This window comes from Pinus tabuliformis, chromosome 4_1, assembly GCF_031772625.1.
Source record: "Pinus tabuliformis cultivar Carrire ecotype Pingquan chromosome 4_1, CPIR1, whole genome shotgun sequence".
NCBI lineage: Eukaryota > Viridiplantae > Streptophyta > Pinopsida > Pinales > Pinaceae > Pinus > Pinus tabuliformis.
The window spans coordinates 332,622,454-332,643,763 of record NC_142303.1 but is presented as its reverse complement, the minus strand read 5'-3'; positions in this window follow the sequence as shown (position 1 = coordinate 332,643,763).

Sequence of the window (21,310 nt, the reverse complement as noted above, 5' to 3'; positions counted from 1 at the left end):
GGAGGACTTCAGTTAGAACTCATGCATGTGAGTTCCGTGGAGATGGATGTGGAGTTGATGGAGTTATGTTCAGTTTGACTTAGCTGAACTAGTTGTATTTAGTCTAACTAAAGAATACACTAGTAATGAGTTGTGTGAATTAAATATTAATTAATTCAATAATTATTAACTCATAAAGAAACTAAAGAATACATCAGTTAACTCAGTGCATGGACAGTTCAACAGAGACAGGTGTTAGAGGTAAGTGAAAGGGTGAGTTGTGACTATCATTTGTGCATGAGATTTTGCACATGCATGGATTGAGTAATGCCAATGAGGATTGTGCAGTGTGGGCTAATATCAAGGAAATTGTAGCTTGTGCTCATGTGATTTTTCTTGTAGATTGTGCAGTGGAGGCAGGCAAAGCAGCGGAGGAGATTTGAACCTGTGACTTGTTCAGATCTGAGCTAGTTTTGTGTGTAACAGGTGGAGATAGTACTGAGTACTTGTGAGGAGTATTGTACTATGTATTGTTACATGTTCTCAATCATTAATATACAGATAGTGTGGGGTTTTCAGCTATAAGCTTTCCCCGGGTTACATACTGTGTTAATGTGTGCATGTGATTGATGTTTCATTGTTTTTGATGCTGCTAAATTGATGATCAACGTAGAGGAGATTATGTATTGTGCATGTATTCTGCAATAGTGTATAATCAGGATAATCTCTGTGAATAAGTGTTTATTATTCAAAATTTCTACATGGTATCGGAGCTGTTGATCATCAGATCTACTATTTAGAAAGTGTTTACATTTTATTTCTTTAGGCAGAGTCTGTAATCGGGCCAGGTAGCCTCTAGATTCATCCTTCCTTTGGAAGGTGAGATATCCGGTAAAAGCCCATACAGTCAATCTATGTACGAGAAATACTTTGTTCTCACGAATTCTAGATCAGAAGCGGTTGAGTTTTGAGCTGGTGGAATGGCGCTCAAGGATAAACTCAGAAACATTAAGTGTGAGAATGGAGATAGTATGCCCAGGTATCTCACGAAGTTCACCCAGTGCCGGGATGAGCTGGGAAGTGTGGGGGTGACTGTCGATGATGAGGACTTGGTGAGCTTGGATCTCCTTGGTCTTCCGAAGAGTTGGCATTCCTATCAGGACTCTGTCAATGGTCAGGAGAAATTGCCAGGATGGGAGAGACTTTGGTCGGATCTTGTGCAAGAGGAGATCAGACGGAGTACCAGAGACAGTTCTTCATCCATGCATGATGAGGAGAACTGTGCCTTAACGAGTAAGGCGAAGAAGGGGAATGAGAAGGGTTCTCTTTCCGAATCCAGTTCTTCCAATGATGGGAAGAAGGTTGACAAGTCGAAGGTGAGATGCTTTCGTTGTCATGAGTTGGGCCATTATGCTACTAATTGCCCAAAGAAGAAATCCAAGAAGGGATCCGGGGAAGGATCTGAGGGTGAGGCACTTGCTTCACAGTTTGAGTTGGATTTCACACTCTTTGCATGCATGGTTTCATCCATGGTGGGAAGTGGTTGGTTTCTTGACAGTGGAGCTTCTTTCCACATGACCGGTGACAAAAGTTTGTTCAGTACTTTGGAGGAGAAAGATCTCCAGATACTCATAGCGATGGGTAATGATGAGAAGTATAATGTCTCAGGTGTAGGCACGGTTATTTTTCAGAGGGAGCATGGAGCTCGCCTTACCTTGACCGATGTCAAGTATGTACCAGGACTAAAGAGAAACTTGGTGTCGATCGCGATGCTGGAAGACAGAGGCTATGATGTAGTCTTCAGTAAGGGAAAGGTTTTCCTTAGACACATCATCACTAGATAGGCGAAGCAGATTGGTTCACGGGTCAAGAACCTGTATGCTCTTGAGGTTCAAGATGCATGCAAAGCCTTGAGCAGCGAGGAAGCTGATGGAGACTTGGTGGTTGAGAGGGAGTGTATATTACCGCTCAACATGCAGAGCCAGAAGAAGTCTCAGACGATTGTGGAGGAGCCACGATTGGTGCAGCAGCTTCAGGAGGTTGTGGAGCAGCCACAACAAGGGAAGATGAGAGGAGATCGAGTAGAGACATCTACTCATGCAGAGACCTCCATTATGGGGAAACTTCGAGCCAGGTGGGCTGAGGGATCACATTCAGCCATACCTCCAGGTAGGAGGTGGGGTGATGTGGATTGATCGTCCCAAGGAGGAGGGGCAAGATCCTTGAGGTACCCAACCTCTTGGATGAGACCTTGCTACGGGAGCCTCGATGTGGAGTAGCAGGAACTGATTGATTGGGTATAGACAGATGCGGATGGAGCGGCAGAGAGAGCGACAGTGTATGGAATCCCAGGACAGTGCATAGCTAGCAGACTGCAGCAATGCGAGAGGCACAAGTGTTTTGCACAGTGCTAGGTGGCACAGAGAAGTGTGCAATGGTGCAAGATGCATGGAGATGTTGTAGTAGCGCAGATGTCAGAGAGGAAGCAGTTGTCAGCAGCAGGTAGAGCTTTAGCATCAGAGTATGTTCCTAGCCCAACAGAGTGGTCAGTTGGGAGTGTTTTTGTTCCAAGTGTTGTTGGAGCAAGTGGACTGGGAAAATGTGTTGCATGCAGAACATTCCAGAGTTGTAGGGTAGGGGTTGCAGATAATCCATATCTTGTTGAGAGGGAGTGTTGAAAATGCAACAAGATGATGGAGCTTAGTGGAAAGAAGTCGCCTTCACTAAGTGGGCCCGCAGGCTATTTTTGGCGCAAAGTCTATTTTTAGACTATGTCTATTTTTAGACATATAGATCATGGTCTATGAGTTGCAGGATGTTGTTTATGGATGATTGGTCATGTTGGGAAAAATAGATGGACTTCTATTTTTGGTTCACAGCGGAGTGATCAGAGTCTATTTTTAGACTGCTAGGCTAAAAATAAAACAGTCGAATATTATTAGCCCTTAGTAATATTTGGACTTTAAACATTATCTTATTCTCTTGGAGCAATTCAGTTTGAGCTACGAATGTGGCACATGAAACTGACAGAAGGAATCACGTGGTTTCTTATGTTTTAGTTGAGCTATTGCATGGAGGACTTTAGTTAGAACTCATGCATGTGAGTTCTATGGAGTTGGATGTGGAGTTGATGGAGTTGTGTTCAGTTTGACTTAGTCGAACTAGTTGTATTTAGTCTAACTAAAGAATACACTAGTAATGAGTTGTGTGAATTAAATATTAATTAATTCACTAATTATTAACTCATAAAGAAACTAAGGAATACATAAGTTAACTCAGTGCATAGACAGTTCAACAGAGACAGGTGTTAGAGGTAAGTGAAAGGGTGAGTTGTGACTATCAGTTGTGCATGATATTTTGCACATGCATGGATTGAGTAATGCCAATGAGGATTGCGCAGTGTGGGCCAATATCAAGGAAATTTTAGCTTGTGCTCACGTGATTTCTCTTGCAGATTGTGCAGTGGAGGCAGGCAAAGCAACGGAGGAGATTTGAACCTGTGACTTGTTCGGATCTGAGCTAGTTTTGTGTGTAACAGGTGGAGATAGTACTGAGTACTTGTGAGGAGTATTATACTATGTATTGTTACATGTTCTCAATCATTAATACACAGATAGTGTGGGGTTTTTAGCTATAAGCTTTCCCCGGGTTACATACTGTGTTAATGTGTGCATGCGATTGATGTTTCATTATTTTTGATGCTGCTAAATTGATGATCAACGTAGAGGAGATTATGTATTGTGCATGTATTCTGAAATAGTGTATAATCAGGATAATCTCTGTGAATAAGTGTTTATTATTCAAAATTTCTACACATCCTGAACTGTGCATTACATAGTCTCTAGCCTCAATCCCAGATCGTGGCCTCTGGAACTGTGCAATCCCTGAGTCAATCACTCAATCAATCACTCGATCCAAACCCTAACAAGTGATTTCATGAATCATGTTAGATTAGGGGTTTTCAGATTGATGTCATCTTGTCATGAATGGATTTCAGTCGTAGATACTATATCTTATCATGGCAAGATGATGATGGAGGAAAAGGAGAAGGAGACCATGCTGGAAGATACCTATGGAGCTAAAGAGATAAGATGATAATTAGGTGAGAAGACAAAGGAACACGAGAATATAACATAAATTCAAAGATCAGGACTGCACGAAGACTCCATATTGATTCACAACCCTTTGGAGGGTGGATATAAATAGCAAAGCATATCACTTACGAAGATGAAGTTTTAGATACATCTCTTATCAAAGAAAGCAACAACAAAGAGTGGCTTGACATTGCCATGTCATCATTCATTCCATGTCAGCAATGCCATGTCATGTGATTTCACGAGTCATCATGTGCCACATCATTTTGTGGATTATGTAAATTGAATATTGGAAAATGTATTATAAAGTGGAAATACAAGAGTCATGTCCAGAGTATGAAGAGTCATGTAAGAGTTGAAAATTCATAGAGAAGTCAAAGAGTCATGAGGGTAGTCCAAGAGTCACAAGGGAGGTGAAGGATCACCCCATTTGTTATACATACACCCTAATTTTACAAGCAAAAGTATTTTTCACCTTGGCTTCTGCCATAAGGCATCAGAGAGACAAATTCAGTACTTTTGGGGAGCAAATCATGGCTCCAACGCTCCACTATTAGAGCTAGTGATGTTCATTGTATTCATGTATCTTGGGACTTTTACTTAATACTTGAAGCCTGATGGACAGCATGTTTTCATGCATGTATTGTGGATATTTCTAAGATTGTTTTGTAAATGTTTATGATTCATGTTTGCTTTCACCCGTGCTAAAGTAGTTGAACTATTTCAGTTATTTTAGTGCTTATCACATTAAGGATGTGTTATAATGGTTATAACAATCGTCAAAACTGTGTGGACCATTTCACTTGATGTTAGATGAGTATTTCCTATTTGTGTGTGTCTCTACTAGGGTGGTAGTATTACCTCTCTCTTAGAGGCTCACTTTTCTCCCCTCCTATAGTAGGAGAACCTTGGTACACCTGCAACCAAACATGCACCATACAAACTCACTTGCTTCTTCAAAGGCACATATGTGCTTCTCCCTCTTGCTGATAGCTAAAGCTAAGGAAAATATGTAAGAATATATGGCTGTCAAGCCTATACTCCGGATGGGGCTCCTATTCCAAATAGTTTGAAGTCTAATTGAGACTTCACATTGGGGAGACCCCCTTGATTGACAGATTTCCAACACCGTCAATAGTAGGGTAAAAGTAAATATTAAAATTCATGTGATGGGCAGTTTAAAAATAAATCCATCATAAAAAAATTCCCTAATAGGTATGGGGACCCGTCAAATTTAACCCCTACATGAGATATTGGTAAAAGTATTGTTGACGCTTAGGAGAGGTGCATGATTCAAATATTTTAAATAGCTCAACATTTCATTTATATTTTGGAGATGAATTATAATTAAAGAAAAAAACCTTTTGTAACTCATTTCAACATGATAATATATTAATCACTTATCTTGAATTTTTGAGCATTTAAAAGATAGAATCATTATTGAAGTGGTAAGGTATAAATTGGACCAATCATGTGATGCAAAAGGGATCACTTATCTTGAATTTTTGAGCATTTAAAAGATAGAATCATTATTGAAGTGGTAAGGTATAAATTGGACCAATCATGTGATGCAAAAGGGATCAGAGAAAACATAGATATACCTTTTTAGTATTACTTCTTATATTATTGTCCAAGATAATATTAAGGCATGTGTTGTATTAATTCATAAAATAATGTGCCCCTCGGGTGTAAATTAGTTGGAAATGTGGTATATTATTAAAGCACTCCTTATGACCTCACTAGTTCAAACCCCTAACTTGCCCTGTGTGTTGCATGAAGGGTCATGTTGGCATGCTTGGGGGTTATAGTGGTATTGGTTGGGATTTACCCCATGTCACATGAGTACAAGCCCTCTCTAATTGTTGATTTCACTAATTCAATAAACTAAATAAATAAAATTTTAAACTATAAGGTGAGCAAGTTACTAAATATTAAAATATCTGTGTTACTAAAACTTGTTTAATTTCTCTTGTGGGAATCATCAATATCAAGAATGGATGGTGCACATAAATCTCTTCACTTGCACATCAACATTTCATGGGAAAAGGTTTACCTCATGTTGCATGCTCTAATAAATAAAACCAAGCATAACCACATAAATGGATAACAAAGATTCCAAGATCAAGGGCAATGTAAAAAGACACCATCAACACTTAAGAACAATGAGTTCAACGCCATGAATGAATGATGTGTAATAGGTACATAAAAAGACCATCTATATATAGGTTTAGGCCCTCAACTAAAACCCCTAATATATGGGTCTACACCCCATACTTCTTCTATAAATCTTGGTTCTATTAACTCCATATGGAAGTCGAATCCACTCTTAATGTTCAACTCCCTCAATGGTCACAATAATGCACACCAATTGTTGATGACAAATGGCCATAGTTAATATTATACTCTACGACTTGTCAATGTTATAATTTCCAATACTAACAAAAGATTTTATAATAATTTTTGTAAGAACTTATGAAAGATGTAGAAATAAAGAGAACACACATGCAACTCAACATAATAAATTCTTGGGGAATTTAACTATGTTAACATAAAATGTTCAGTGTACAATATAATTATATAAAGTCATAAATCAATCTTTAATTGATAAATTATAAGAGTATATAACAAAATAGTCCTTGCAAAACAATGCCTAATAACTTAATGGTTCACAATTCACTCACAACTTATACAATCTCATGGTCATATAAATCTAGTCTCATTCATCAACACAATAAGTTCTGTAAACCTCATACATTCACTTATCATATATTTACGATGTTCATCATCTATAAAAATCAAGGATTATGCATAGTAGGTAGGTAAGTATTTCAATTATCATCTTTGACTATGTAGTGGATCTTCCTATGTGGATGTTCATTAATCTTGTGTTTTATGCTAAAGGGTATTTATCTTAACAATGTGAATTATTGTGATCTAAATTTAATTCAAATAACATTTATACTTTGAATTTAATGTCATAATTATTCCAATGATTTGAGCCATATCAAAATAATGATTCAATGTTGTGAGAGGTCATCATAAGCATTTCAATGCCCCCAATTCATGTGTGTACATAAAATCTCAATTCGCCATTGACCCACACTTAAGCAACATGACATTGTGTGCACTATTGCACATTTATATATGCTTGGTTTGTTTTTATGCACATAGAAATTTTATTAATGATTTTAGCATTTCCCCTTAATAAAAAAACATTTTTTTATGCTAAATATTGCTCTAAATTGTTCCTCTAAATTTCTTGATTAGATTATTGATGTTATTTTCTTGAGACATAAAAAATTATTAAAATTATGTCCAACCTTCCATATTAATATAATATTGCAACACAACAAGGTTTGTAATCTCAAATGTGTTGTAATCTCAAATGTGTGTTGTGGGTCATTTGTCATAACTTGAATTTATGTTTCACTATTACTTTTTAAAATAAAATCATTATTGTAAAAGTGTCATTGAGGCTTGTAGACTGATCGATCAATTCTCTTTCCCTCTTGGTGCACATTCCTCTCCACCTGATCAGTGTGGTTGTTAGGCGGTTAGGAGCATTGGCACCTCTATGACATGTCTCTACTATTGGTGTATTCATTTATCGAAGGCCTTGACTGGCCCTCAACCTCTCATTCGTGCAACAGTTGGTAGGCTAGGTGCTCAACCATGACCAATCTGGCCTCACCCCTCTCCTTTTCCCAAGAGATCACATATTTCAACTCTCTGGTCACCAATGGCCCTAAATACCAAAAAACCAAGCCCTCTCTTTTTGTCAAAAATCTCAATGATATCCTTAAGGTCGATGTGTCTTCTCCTCAAGTCAGAATGAGAGCTCTAAAACTAGATGAAAGGGGGTTGGTTTGTCAATTAATAAGGTTGTGTCTTTCCCCTAGATCAGTTCTAGTATGGATTGAAAAAAACTTGAAACTTCTCATTCAAGGGATAATCCCTTCCTCCTTCTACACTAAGGGCTTCTACACATTTTTTTGAGAAAAAAACATATCAATATTTGATCTTCAAAAGTGGTCCATACTTCATGGGGGCCCAAGGCCTTTACCCAGATCGATGGAGTCCAAAATTTAAACCATATTGTGACGTTCCATATGCGGTTCCAGTTTGGATAAAACTCCCCATCCTTCCCCTCCATTTCTAGAATGGTGCCACCTTCAGGAATATCGACAACACCCTTCAGAAATATATAGATTGGGCAGAACCCTAGGAAGGCTTATTCTCGTGTGTTTGAATTTTCATGGAGGTTCATCTGGACAAGTTCCTCTTGGGGGCTATTAACCTCAATCTTAACATTTGGTCACATATTCAAGAGGTAAATTATTACCAACTTTTTAAGTGTAAGTTGTGTCATGAATATGGTCATTTTTCTAGAAGTTGCTCAAAACAACAAAAGGAACAAACAAAATAGGGAGAATCTAGGGAGCAGTGGTAGTAGAAAAAAAGACGAAGAGGACCCAACAAACAACAAAATACTCTTAATTTTATGCAACCAGTTCACAAAAAGATATATCAACGACTTAAAAATTATCCTCTTCGAGGGGGAAACCTCCTTTAAATTACATAAATGAACAATTATTGGATGATACAAATGAAAATACCTCCTTTCTATATATAGGAGTCTAAGGGGTCAAAATATAATGAGAGCCTACATAACAATAATAATTTAAGGGCACAACAATAACAATAATGGGTTTCTATGGGGCACAATAATAACAATATGGGGACTACATAGGCACAACAATAACAATAAGGGGGCTACACTAAAAATAAAAATAAGGGGCCACACTAGTATTATAGGGACCTAACATGCCCCTCTCCTTCAAAAAAGTGTTGTCTTCAATGCTTGAGTAGTTCTGGATGCTTTTGCATAAAATTCTCATCCTCCCATATGGAATCTTCAGTGGGTAAGTTCTTCCACTTGATGAGATAATATGAAATTGATCGATTTCATAGCTGTCAAGTTCTTGTTTCCATGACTGCTTCAGGTTCCAGTACGATTTTTCCTCCCTTGTCAAGTTCTGACAATATTATTTGAACTGGGATCTTGTCACCTATAACCTTCTTTAAGCATGAAACATGGAAAATTGGGTGCACTCAGGAAGATGTAGGAAGCTCCAATTTTTATGCCATAGTACCAATATTTTGCAACACCTTGTAAGACCATAGTACTTTGGTGATAATTTATTAACCTTCTTAGCTTGCTTGAGGGACATTTGTTTATATGGTTGTAGCTGTAAAAATACCCAGTTGCCTACATCAAAACTTCTTTCACTGCGATGTTGATCTTCCTATTGTTTCATTCAATTTTGTGCCAAAGTGAGGTTATCCTTTAAGAGTTGGAGAACTTTTTGTTGATGCTTGATGTGATCTTCCACTACTTGAACCTTAGAACTTTCTCTTAAATATGATGTGATGGATGATATCCATAAAGTGCCATAAATGGGGTCATTTTTGCTGCAATATGGAAGGAAGTATTATACCACCATTCAACTAGAGGTAACCACTTGACCCATTGTGTTTTTTTATTAGATACAAAGCAACAAAGATATCCTTCCAAACATTTGTTCACTATCTTAGTTTTCCCATCAAATTGAGGATGATAAGATGAGCTATGAGCTAATTGAGTACCCAGACAATAAAATAACTCCATCCAAAAATTTCCAGTGAAAATGGGATCTCTTTCACTTACAATAATCTTTGGGTTTCTATGTAGCTTTTGAATTGTTTCCATAAATGCAGTAGCAACTGTACTAGCTTTAAATGGATGAGATAATGCACAAAAATGTGCATACTTGGTAAGTCTACCAATTACCATCATGATGACACTCTTTCCTTCGGACTTGGGTAAACCTATGATAAAATCCATTGAAACCTCCTCCCAACGTTGACTTGGAATGGTTAAATGTCGTAACAGGCCCGAGGTCTTAATTGTATCAACTTACTTTGTTGGAAAACCAAACATTTTGCCACAAAATTTTGAATATCAGATTTAAGGCCCTCCCAAAAAAATTTCTTCTTGACCCTATGGTAAGTTTTTAAAAATCCGGAGTGCCCTCCTAAGTGAGAGGTGTGAAATTCCAAAAGAATCTTTTGTTTGAGTTGGGATTTTTTACAAAGATATAGGTGATCTTTGTACAATAATGAATCATTTTTCCAGCTAAATGTATAAGATATACTGGGATATTGATGCAACTTTTGAATGAGCATCCACACTTCTTCGTCATTATTCCATTCATCCCTTGCTCCAGTTATCCAATCTGGTTGGAAAATAAAAATGGCACAAAGAAATCCTTCCACATCCTCATCCTTTCTTGAGAGTGCATCTACAATAACATTTTGCTTCCCTTTTTTGTAGATGATTTCAAAGTCATAACCCAACATCTTTGTGACCCATTTTTGTTTCTCTTATGAAGATATTCTTTGTTCCAAAAAGTATTTAAGACTATCATGATATGTTTTTACCTTGAAGTGTCTTCCCATTAGGTAAGGTTGCCATTGCTTTAGTTCATGTAGTATTGCCAACATTTCCTTCTCATAAATAGGTTTGTGTAAATACTTTTGTTTGATTGGATGACTTTCAAAAGCAATGGGTCTTCCTTCTTGAATTAAAACAACACCAATTCCATTTCCTGAGGCATCACATTCCACAATATTTTTTTTTTGTGAAGTCTGGCGTAGCTAAGACAAGTTCTTGGCAGATTTCCTCTTTAAGATGTTCAAAGGCCTTAATTGCTTTTGGAGTCCAAGAAAATGCATCTTTCTTCAGTAATGTTGTTAGAGGTGCTGTTATTATCCCATAATTCTTAGCAAACTTGTGATAATACCCTATCAACCCGAGAAATCCTCGAATATGCTTTATGGTTGTGTTGACGGTGCTAGACCTGCCAACATTCGGGGGATCTCCTTGGTATGAAGTCCCAACTAGATCTCACACCATTTGGTGTAGGAGTCCCATCTAGTATGATGGCCCAGTTGCCATTATCATAAATATATGCCTTAGCTCTTGCTTGTCAACACATGAGAGTGGTATACTTAGTCTTCAAACAATGAGGTTCGTGTGCCTGGTGAGTGCTTAATCTAACTTATGTCTAAGTTCTTTCACTACAGAGAGAGAGGGCGAGAGTGAGTCTCAAGTCGAGAGGGAATAGTACCAACTCAGGTAGAGACACACAACACAGTAGGATCTGTGCAGGTTCTGGCGGAGTAGTCCACATGGGTGCGGATCTCACAAACACAAAGTGAATAGATAGCATGTACAACACCCAGCGGAGTAGTCCACACGAGTGCGACAAGCGTTATAACAAGTTTACAAGAATGAGTATGTCTAATGTTCGACGGAGTAGTCCACACAGGCAAGACATCGATAACAACACATACAACAGATTTCCAACATTGTATGCACTAAAACAACCGAAATAGTTCAACTATATTAGTACATTTTAAAGCAACATGCATTACAAGCGTCCAAAGAATAGTCTTACAAATGAATATAATATATGTGTGAAAATGTGCTGGCCTGTTAACAGGTTATGAATTGAGTAAAAGTTCCAAGACACATCCGTACACCATACATCGCTAACCCTAGTAGTGGGGCATTGGAGCCACTGCTTGCTCCTCAAAGAAAATAATACAGACTCTCAAGGCTATGTGGGTGGAGCTAAGGTGAACAGTCCTTTGCATGGACAAATGAGGGGTATATATAGCCAAGGGTGAACTTGACCCTTATGAATCCTTGACTTCCCTCATGACTATTTGACTTACATGACTCTTCAACTTCATATGTGGGTCTCTTGGACTTCCATGTTACATTACATTGATTACAACATGTATGGCCCATAGTAGTGATGTGGACGAGACAACTCATGACATGACTCAACATGACACTACTGGTATGTTCATGCTGAAGGTGGTGTCCATGTCAAGTTGTTGTGCTGTTGAGTAATGAGTGTTCTCTTGGTGTATCATAGCTTCACCTCCGCATGACAAGGTGTGCAGAGTCTTTGATGGTCTTGGTGTTCACTTGATGTTGCATGTGCATGTATCCCCTTCCCTGGTACTTGGCATCCTTCATGTGTTCATCTGTCTGCGAACAAATATCTTAACTTGTGCTCCTTGTTCATCCCGTTCGTCATCGTGCCATGTCTAATTCATCTACCTATTTCTGCAATCACTCATGACGAGACGACATCAAATCTATAAATCCCCTAGTCTACCATGATGTATCATCTTTCGTTTCCGGGTGCTGGTGACCAGGAGAGAGGACAAGGATCTGAAACCACGTAGAGCACATTTCAGGCTGGGATGCGAGGCTTCAGGGCACTATTGAGAAAAAGTGCGCAGAGGTCATTAAGAGGCTGGGTGGAGCAGTCCCGGACAACATTGACATCTTTGAGATATGGCTCAGATGGGAGGCATAATTGTGCAGTTTTTTTGGGGAAGGCAGGGATCGGGCTGCGAGAGCTTGTTGGTCAGTTCTAGGAGGTAGTCAAGCAGGACATGACTACGCGGTTTCCAGGCTGAGCGGGGCATCGGGCAATAGGTGGAATATATATGAAAACTACATAGTTTTCAGGAGGAGTGGAGAGCAGGCCAGCAGGGGGGACTTCCTGGAAAAACTGTGAAATTTCCCAAGATAGTGCAGTGACAGGAAGTGGGTGCCTATCCCTCATGTCTATGAAGTTTCTTCAGGCAGTGCAGGCATGCAGGTTGGATAGGTACTGCACAGTTTTGGAGATGAGTACAGCCCTGGGTCACTGCTTAAGTCAAATTCTCCAGTTGACCAACAAGAGGCTTGATGGATAGGCTTGCGGGAAGAGAAGACTGAGATGACTTCTTGGGAAAATTATATGCTGTTCTGGGTGACATTCAATCAGGTTGATTCCAGAATTTCAAAGTACAGACGGCCTAGACGGTAGCCTCAATCTCTGCACAATTACGGGCAACAATGCTTGGTCACTGAGGGCTGAGATTGCGTAGTGCATCTCAGTGGAGGTCTGGCTGATGGAGTGTGGTTCGATCGACATATATTTGGAAAAATGGTTAAGTGTGTGAGTGAGTGAACTCATGTATACATGACCTTGCGAACACACAATCAACATGAATCGACGATAAGACACCTCAAACCAAAGGACAACATATGCTTAGTGTGACTGACTAAAGGGTGAGAACGACAAGTGCGACACTTGAGATAAATCATTGAACGACCGTGACGACACTTGCATGACATTTTTTACAACTTTGTGTGGGAGTGCGACAGATGTTTGCATAACGAACATAACACGTAAACACAAAGATAGACCTTCAACATAGCCATAATAAGACCACAAGCATGACATTGCAACCAACATGCTAAAAGACGACCGATGATCGGTCAAGAAAAGAGGGTGTAAAAACTTGACAAGAGCTCATGGGATGAGCCCGAGTGTTTACAATCATCAAGGAAAAACCAAGGAAGGCTTTGAAATTGGATGCAGGCCAAAATTTTGGAGGGTGTTGCGGCCGCTACAACACTTGGCGACACACTGGTTGAATACCAGCTTGTCTGTTTCGGTTCATTGACAGCATAAGGCCTTGGTTTGTTAGGGAGTATTGAATCATTGTGCAAGTTACTTCAGTTTCCCCACTTACCCCATGGACATACATGGTTCACCTTTTTCCAACTCAATCAAACAAAACAACAAGTTTCAACTTGATCATAGTGTTTCAAAACCAGGAAGGGTAGTTTAGCTCACAAGTATAAAATTTTCAGGGTATAAGTTTTCATCTCTGGTGTTGCTCCACTGCCAGTAGGCCTAGATAGTACCCCAACAGAGTCACGCAGGAACACATGCATTGCTCCACTGCCAGCGAGCCTGGTTATTACCCTGGTGGAGTTGCATGCTTCACCTCTCTGCGCATGAAGCCTTTCTCTTCTTTTGCCTTTTATATTTTTTTTGAAAGAGAACTATGCATAGGAACTTATTTATTTTTGGGGTAGAAGAGGATCCCAACTTATTGAGAGAAGAAGAGGTTTTTCCTTCAGAGAAACATGTAATACCTTTGATTTAGGTTTGCTGATTTAGATTTTCCCCTTCTCCGTTTCTACTAGTTGGATGAGCTTGAACACACAAAGAATAAGATTAAGTATAGGCATGGGTTTTTCCAGTGTGGACACAGGTTCATGGTTGGACTAGAGCTTCCCTTACAGACAACTCGTATTTTCTGTCAAGACTTCATCGACCAAAGGTTATAACCAAGCATAGAGAAGGCAGACATAGGACTAGCTAAGTGTTGCAATGTCACAAGGCTCTTTGGATCTCAGCCACATACTCATTCAAAAGCTAGAACTTACTAGAGGGAAGCACTTATTGGAAAAACTAATATTAGCATGATATTAAGCAAACAAAACAAAGCAAAGCAAAAATATCAAAGAAAAGCGAAAAGAAAAGCAATAAAAAGACTATGTACATAGTGTGGGGCACAGCCCTGGGTTACTAAAATAGTGCTTTAAGTCTTGGCCATTGACAGGAAGGTTGTCAACCCTCCCTTCATGTGATTGTAGACGATATGTGTGTGGGCCAAGATTTTCCTAGACAATGTATGGACCAATCCACAAGGAATGGAACTTTGTATGTTTGCCTTTGTCTTCATGGGTTTTGTCCCATTTCAAGACTGTCACCCACATTGAAGTTAGTGTTCCCTGTAGACTTCTTGTCCAGTTTTGGTGGAGTTTGAATTTTTCTTTTACTTTCATCTGTTCTTCCTGCATCTTGTGAAGTGTATCCATCCTATGCTAAACTAACAGACATGGCTTGCCTTGAGATTCTTGGGACAATTAGAGAGAAAGCAAGTAGATGTTTGGCGGGAGGATGGCTTCTTTCCCATAAACCAGGAAGTATGGAGAAGTGTTTAGAGAGGGTTTGGTGTTACACGGTCAGCCCATAAGGCATTCATCAAAGCAGAGTTCCAGTTTTGTTGTTCAGAGTAAATGGTCTTCTTGATAATGCGGATGAGGTTTTTATTCGTAGATTCTGTTAGCGCTTGGAATTCACCTAGGCTGAGATAGACAAACTCTCAAGGCTACATCAAACCATTTCACCTCGTAGCTAGCCCTACGAGGTATGAGAAGGCTCTCTCGGGTCAGATTTGATAGATCTTATAATATAATTAGGCTGACCAATTAAGAATAAGGATTTTAGGCTAGTAAATTGATAGGGGGTTTGGATTTAATGATTTTTGGGGTTTTTTAATGGAATGACGGGGCTTTTCTGGGCTACATGGGCAAAATCACAGCTTCAAACAGAAAAATATAATGACTACACAGGTTATCAACTGAGGCAAGGTAGGCATGCAATTTAACACCAAATCTGGTTTCAAATGGGATGGCAAGACTGGTGAGGAGCTAAGGAGGGCAGACAATAACTCTGAATCCTCCTTAAACAGTAGAAAACATCGAATGCGAACAAACTTATAGGAGGAGCATATAATACTATGAATTCCTACCTAATCACTTCATTTGTTCAGCTTGAAAGGGTCATGAAATGAAATGGAACATAACTGATTACATATGAGACAAAGGGAAAAACTTATGCTAAATCAACATACCACATGAATCTCAGCAAACAGAGCTGTGAAATTCCATTAAATTCTCTGTCATAAAACTGTACAATAAAAAGCTCTCTGCTTCTCCAGCAGCTCCCAGCGCTCAGAAAAAACTCTCCCTCCTTCCCTCCCACTCTCTCACTTACAAAACTCTCTAATGATTATTTTTAAATACAAATAATAAAAATGCTGCCCAAAACAGGGGCGCTGTTTTAACTAGCACTACAAAAATTAACCTAAAAGCGTTACATCCATTCCATAAACAGAACAATGTTCCCCTAAATCTGCTGATGATTAGGAGACAAAATCTGGAGCAAAATCTCATGAAATCAAGATTAAGTATCGAAATAGCAAATCTGTTTCTCTTGAAATCAAAAACTCCTGCGCTGTCTCACTTGAATTCCATTAATAGAACATGTAATAACTATCCCCTCGTAAATCTCTAACCAAAAAGCCTAACAATTGGAGCGCAGACTCTTATGCATCTGGTAACAGGTGTTTGCAGGTGGCTGAAGTGAAGGGCAGGTGTCAATCCCATTTGCTGAAGCTACAGGCAATCCAATCTTGCATGCCACTTTGCAAACTGCGCCCCAAATCTCTGGAAATGCGCTGGCCATTCAAATAAGGAAATCTGAAGTCGTAAATAAGAAATTGAATCCTATTCTTCTGCCTATGATTGATATTCTGTGGCGTAAATGAGGACCGGGTCTAGTGCTCTGGCAGTTTCAAAGAAAGGTATAATAGCATCTTCCACGTACATCACATCTGTTCCTATAATCACATCAAACCCACGAGTATTTAAACTCCTAATGGCGTTTACATGCTCACTGTTTCCCCATTCCAATTTCTCACAAACCAATTTTCTTGAAGTCAGGTGTCTGGCATGTGACTTGATGTTTTCATTTAACAAATCCAGGACTGCTGGATCACCATCAGTGGCAACTACAAGATCCGAAACTTTAGCTGCAGCCATAGAACAGATCCCGGCAGAACCACAACCAAGCTCAAGAACAGTTTTTTCAATGCGACCTTTCACTATGCGTGCTGCTTTTACATCATTATCACATATGAGCTTTGCAGTGATAATTGGAGTACTGATATTCTTTGCAAAACTTCCACATATTTGACCTCTATTATTAGGTTGGAGATGCAGTTTTATAAGCTGTGAATCTCCATAGCTCGACCCTACATACACACAGCCATTATCTAAATAAGAAATGGTTGAAGCAGCAGATGTCTCCCCCAACAATTCTACCTTGAGACCAGTAACCCTTTCTTTTTCATGAGTGATGACAAGCAAATGAAGCAAGCCTGCATGGTCACTGAGCAGGTACCGAGAACCATCCGCATCAACTCGGCCATAAGCTTTAGTAATAGACTGTCTGATAGGTATCGCTTTGAATACAGATGCACTGCAATAAACAATTGTCTGTTCACCAATGATTATAACACCTCCCAAAGGCATTGGAACGGGTATTAGTAGACCAGCACCATTATCTATCTGTAAGGGAAAAGAGAACATAAGACAGCCTCGCGGAGACTCCCATGTATTGTTTGCACGACCTTTCCCTTGTAATTGGATATCTGCCACACATATTGTGCCTACAGGAAACGCATAGAAGTTTTTTGAAAGTAAGGTGTGAGTTGAAGACAAACGTGGGGACCAAATAAGCAACCTTCCAAACTGGTTTGTTGAGAGATTATCCATATACAAGTCTACATTGAAGCACTCATCATCACTCGCAATATGTTGCTCAGATCTTGTTGTTATAACTACCTCTCCCTCAGGAAGCTTCAAACTGTTCTCCCGCTCACATGATTTGATGTACTCTAACTCAAAAGGAGACTTTGCATGGAAGATAATAGGGAAAATGGGGTTTTCTGAATTCTCCATCTGTATTTGTCTTGTCAAGCATTCTTCCCTCTGAGAAGAAGGACCGTCTCCTTGACATGCATCTATATTGCCTTGTTTGAATATCACTCGTGAACTGCTTGTAAGTCCAGCACGCATTGCCAAAATCAACCAACTTGCACTTGAGATCGAGAGATGCCAACAATCTCTGTCTTGCACTTTTACCCTCCTTAAGGAGGGAAGAATTTAAAGGGAATATGGACTTATTTTTGTTAGGGAAAAGCAGGGGCGAAGTACCAGATTTCCTAGGATCTTTGGCAGGGTCAATTGTAGACAAGAGAAGAATGTTCTCAGGTTTGAGATCCGTGTGAATAATAGAAAGCTGCCGATGCAAGTAGTCCAATCCTACCAATACAGAAAAGCAAATTTCCTTCACCATGTGCAGGGGCATGCCCCTGTACTCATAATACTTGATAAGAGTCAACAAATTGTCTCCTAAGAACTCAAAAACCATACACACGTGCTGCCCATTCGGTCCAGTGTGCTTGAAATGATCCAGCAATTTAACCACACACTTCTCGTCATCTACATCCCCTTCTGCTATTTGCTTTAGTATTGCAATCTCATCCATGTCTGCCTCTGTGTAATGCTGTGCACTCTTCTGTACCTTCAATGCCACATATCTCTCAATAAAATAATCTTTTGGTGTATGAAACCAGGCTGTAAGGCGTGCAGAGCGCTGCTTGTCCTCCCCAATCCCAGGCAAATAGTCACGTAAGCATTCTTCACCCTTATGTGTATTATTGATTGGCCACAACAGAGAATAGCTTATTGCTGAGGTTAATTTTCCATCTGGCATGAATAGAAATGGAGCAATTTTGAAATTTGGTATATCACTATGCCGCAATGCTGAACCAAGCTCATCCATCATCAAGCAGTATGGCATCTCATCTAAAGCCTGGCCTGAAACATCCAGTTCAGCAAGCAACTCCCTTGCTTTTTTCAGAAAAAAGACCACTTCTGGCATATACCTTTAGCAACGAGTTCAATACCACTTTGTTTGGAACTAAGCCTGCAGACTTCATACCATCTATTAATTTTTCAGCCTTTTCACGCTTTCCTTTTGCTGCATATGCATTTAGGAGTGAGCTATAGTGAAATTCATTGGCATGAAGACCTTCGTTCTTCATCTGCTGAAAATAAGTCTCAGCTTCTTCATCAAGATTATGTGAAGCACAGAGAGCTAAAAGAGATCCATACATGACTGAATCAAATTTCAAAACCATCCCTTTGAAATCCTCTAACAACTTGCAAGCTTTGGAATACCCATGTCGAGCTTTAACACAGCCTTTCCATGTTGCTTCATCCAATCAAAGAGCACATGAATCTCTTCACTGTCATCCAACTGCAATGGAGCTGTAACACCATAAAGACAACCAAAATATATACTTGCATTTTGCAATACCTGCTCTCCACAAAATATATATAAATGATGCTTTGAAATTGTGTTTGTGCAGGTAGAAGTTTTTGAAGTTTGCTGCTGTCTTAAGAAGAGCTGAAGATAAATTACATAATTTGAAAAGCAACATTAATGATTTCTTCTTCAAAACCCTGTTTTGAAGAAGAATCAATCTCTGATATAAGACAGAGTCTAACAGATTTAGCGAGACCATTTCCTTGCGGGTAGTAGTTAGCTGAGTGTTTAAGGATGATACCATATTGCAATGCAAAACCATAAAGCTTTAAAGGCGAAAAGTAAGTTTCATTGTAAAAAACAAGTGATACTGGAATGCCAAATTGTGAGATGATGTTCTGTTGAAGGAAGCCGATGACTTCCTGATCTTTCACTTGCTTAAGAAAAATTGCTTCTGTCCATCGTGTGAAGTAATCTATAGCTGTCAAGATGTAGCGGTGCTGCTTTGATGCATGCAGGAAGATTTCCCCAATGATGTCTAAGCCCCACTGTTGAAATGGTTCACTCACTGCCATAGGGTGTAGCGGGGCTGCTAACCTTCCTGTTCTACTAGAGCATCGCTGACAGACTAGACACTTGCGGGCATAAGCACGTGCATCCTTGAATAATGTGAGCCAGTAGAAACTGGCTCGCATGACTTTGTGCACAGTGGTGTTTCCTTCCAAGTGACCCCCAGCTGGTCTGTCATGCAAATCATGCAAGACCTTCTATAAATCATGTGCCTCCATGCACCTAACAAAAACTCCGTTGTTGTGCTTTCTATAAAGCACTTAGTGCACCAACTGGTAAGGTAAAGATTTGAGGTGGACTGCCCTCTTCTGTCACATGTAGAAGTGAGAGGGCATGGTGCCATTCTCAAGGTACTGGCACACATCTTCATACCAAGAGTCTCCATATGAAGTGGGTGGTGCTCGCTCTACATCGTACATCTCGATTTATTGCTCCCAACCAACGAGCTCTTGTTCTTCATCCTGTTCATGGATTGCTTCGGTTGCGAGTCTACAAAAACCATGACCTTGAAAATGTGAATTGGATTGGTGTCAAGATCATACTCTTGCAAGCTTGTCATACAGTTCGCATTTCTTTCACCCAGCTCTTGCTGAACAAGCAGTGATTTGACTGCTGGGTGTGGCATAAAGACTATGCAATGGTTCTTTAGCAGGTAGGGTCTGAAGTGTTTCACCACTTTGTATACTGTGTATGCTTGTTTATCAATGGCGAGGTAGTTGAGTTCAGATCCTTGCATGCTTGCACTCATGAAGGAGATGGGATGTTTGTTGTTCAACTCATCCTTTTGAGTGAGTATGTAACGAGCAAAGTGTCGGAGGTGAAGGTGTATAACAAGAAATCCTTGTCAAAGTTTGGGTTGTAAAGTGTAGGTGCATTTGCTATAGCTTGCTTGATATGGGTGAATTCATCATTTTCCTTCTTACCCTAGATGTAGACTACATCCTTCTTGATCATGTCTTGCATTGGTTTCTCCATTTGCGCATAATCTGAGATGAAATTCTGGAGGAAGTTTATCTTCCCCAAGAAGGAATGCATGGCTTTCTTGTTGACTAGGTGAGGAATATATGTGATCGTTTTAACTTGGTTCGGATCAACCTTGATCCCACTCTTGGCGGTGAGGTGCCCAAGGAGGTTCCCCTTAGACACTGCAAATATGCTCTTCTTTGGATTCAAGGATATCTCGTATTTTCGGCATCGCTCGAATATCTTCTTCAGATGGCGTATGTGGTCTGATAGTTTTCTGGAAAACATTGTCACATCGTCAAGGTAAACCACTATGCTCTGTCCGATAATTCCACAGAAGGCGATGTCCATGGCGCGGTGAAAGGTTGTGCCTACGTTCACAAGCCCAAATGGAATTCTTCTATAAGCGAACATACCCCACTTGGTACGTAAGGTAGTTTTCAATCTATCAGGTTCCGCTACCAGAGCCTAGTTGTATCCTGAAAAACCATCGAGCAGAGAAAATATTTCTGCGTCAGATACTGTTTGTAGAATGTGTTCCAACAATGGCATGGGGTAGTTGTCTTTGTCCGAGGCATGGTTCATATTTTAGAAATCAAAGCATAAGTAGATCTCCCCGAACTTCTTACGTACAAGAACTAAGTTAGAAACCCTTGTAGAATGACGTACTCTCTAAATGATCTAAGCATCCAACAGCTTAGTCAGTTCTTTCTGTATGAGGGGTTCAAGTGATAGATGTAATTCTAATCTTCTGTTGAAATGGCTTGACCCCTTCTTTGATCAAGACCACATGTTAGATTATTCACATGTCATATGTTTTTAGATCATCGTATGTCCACA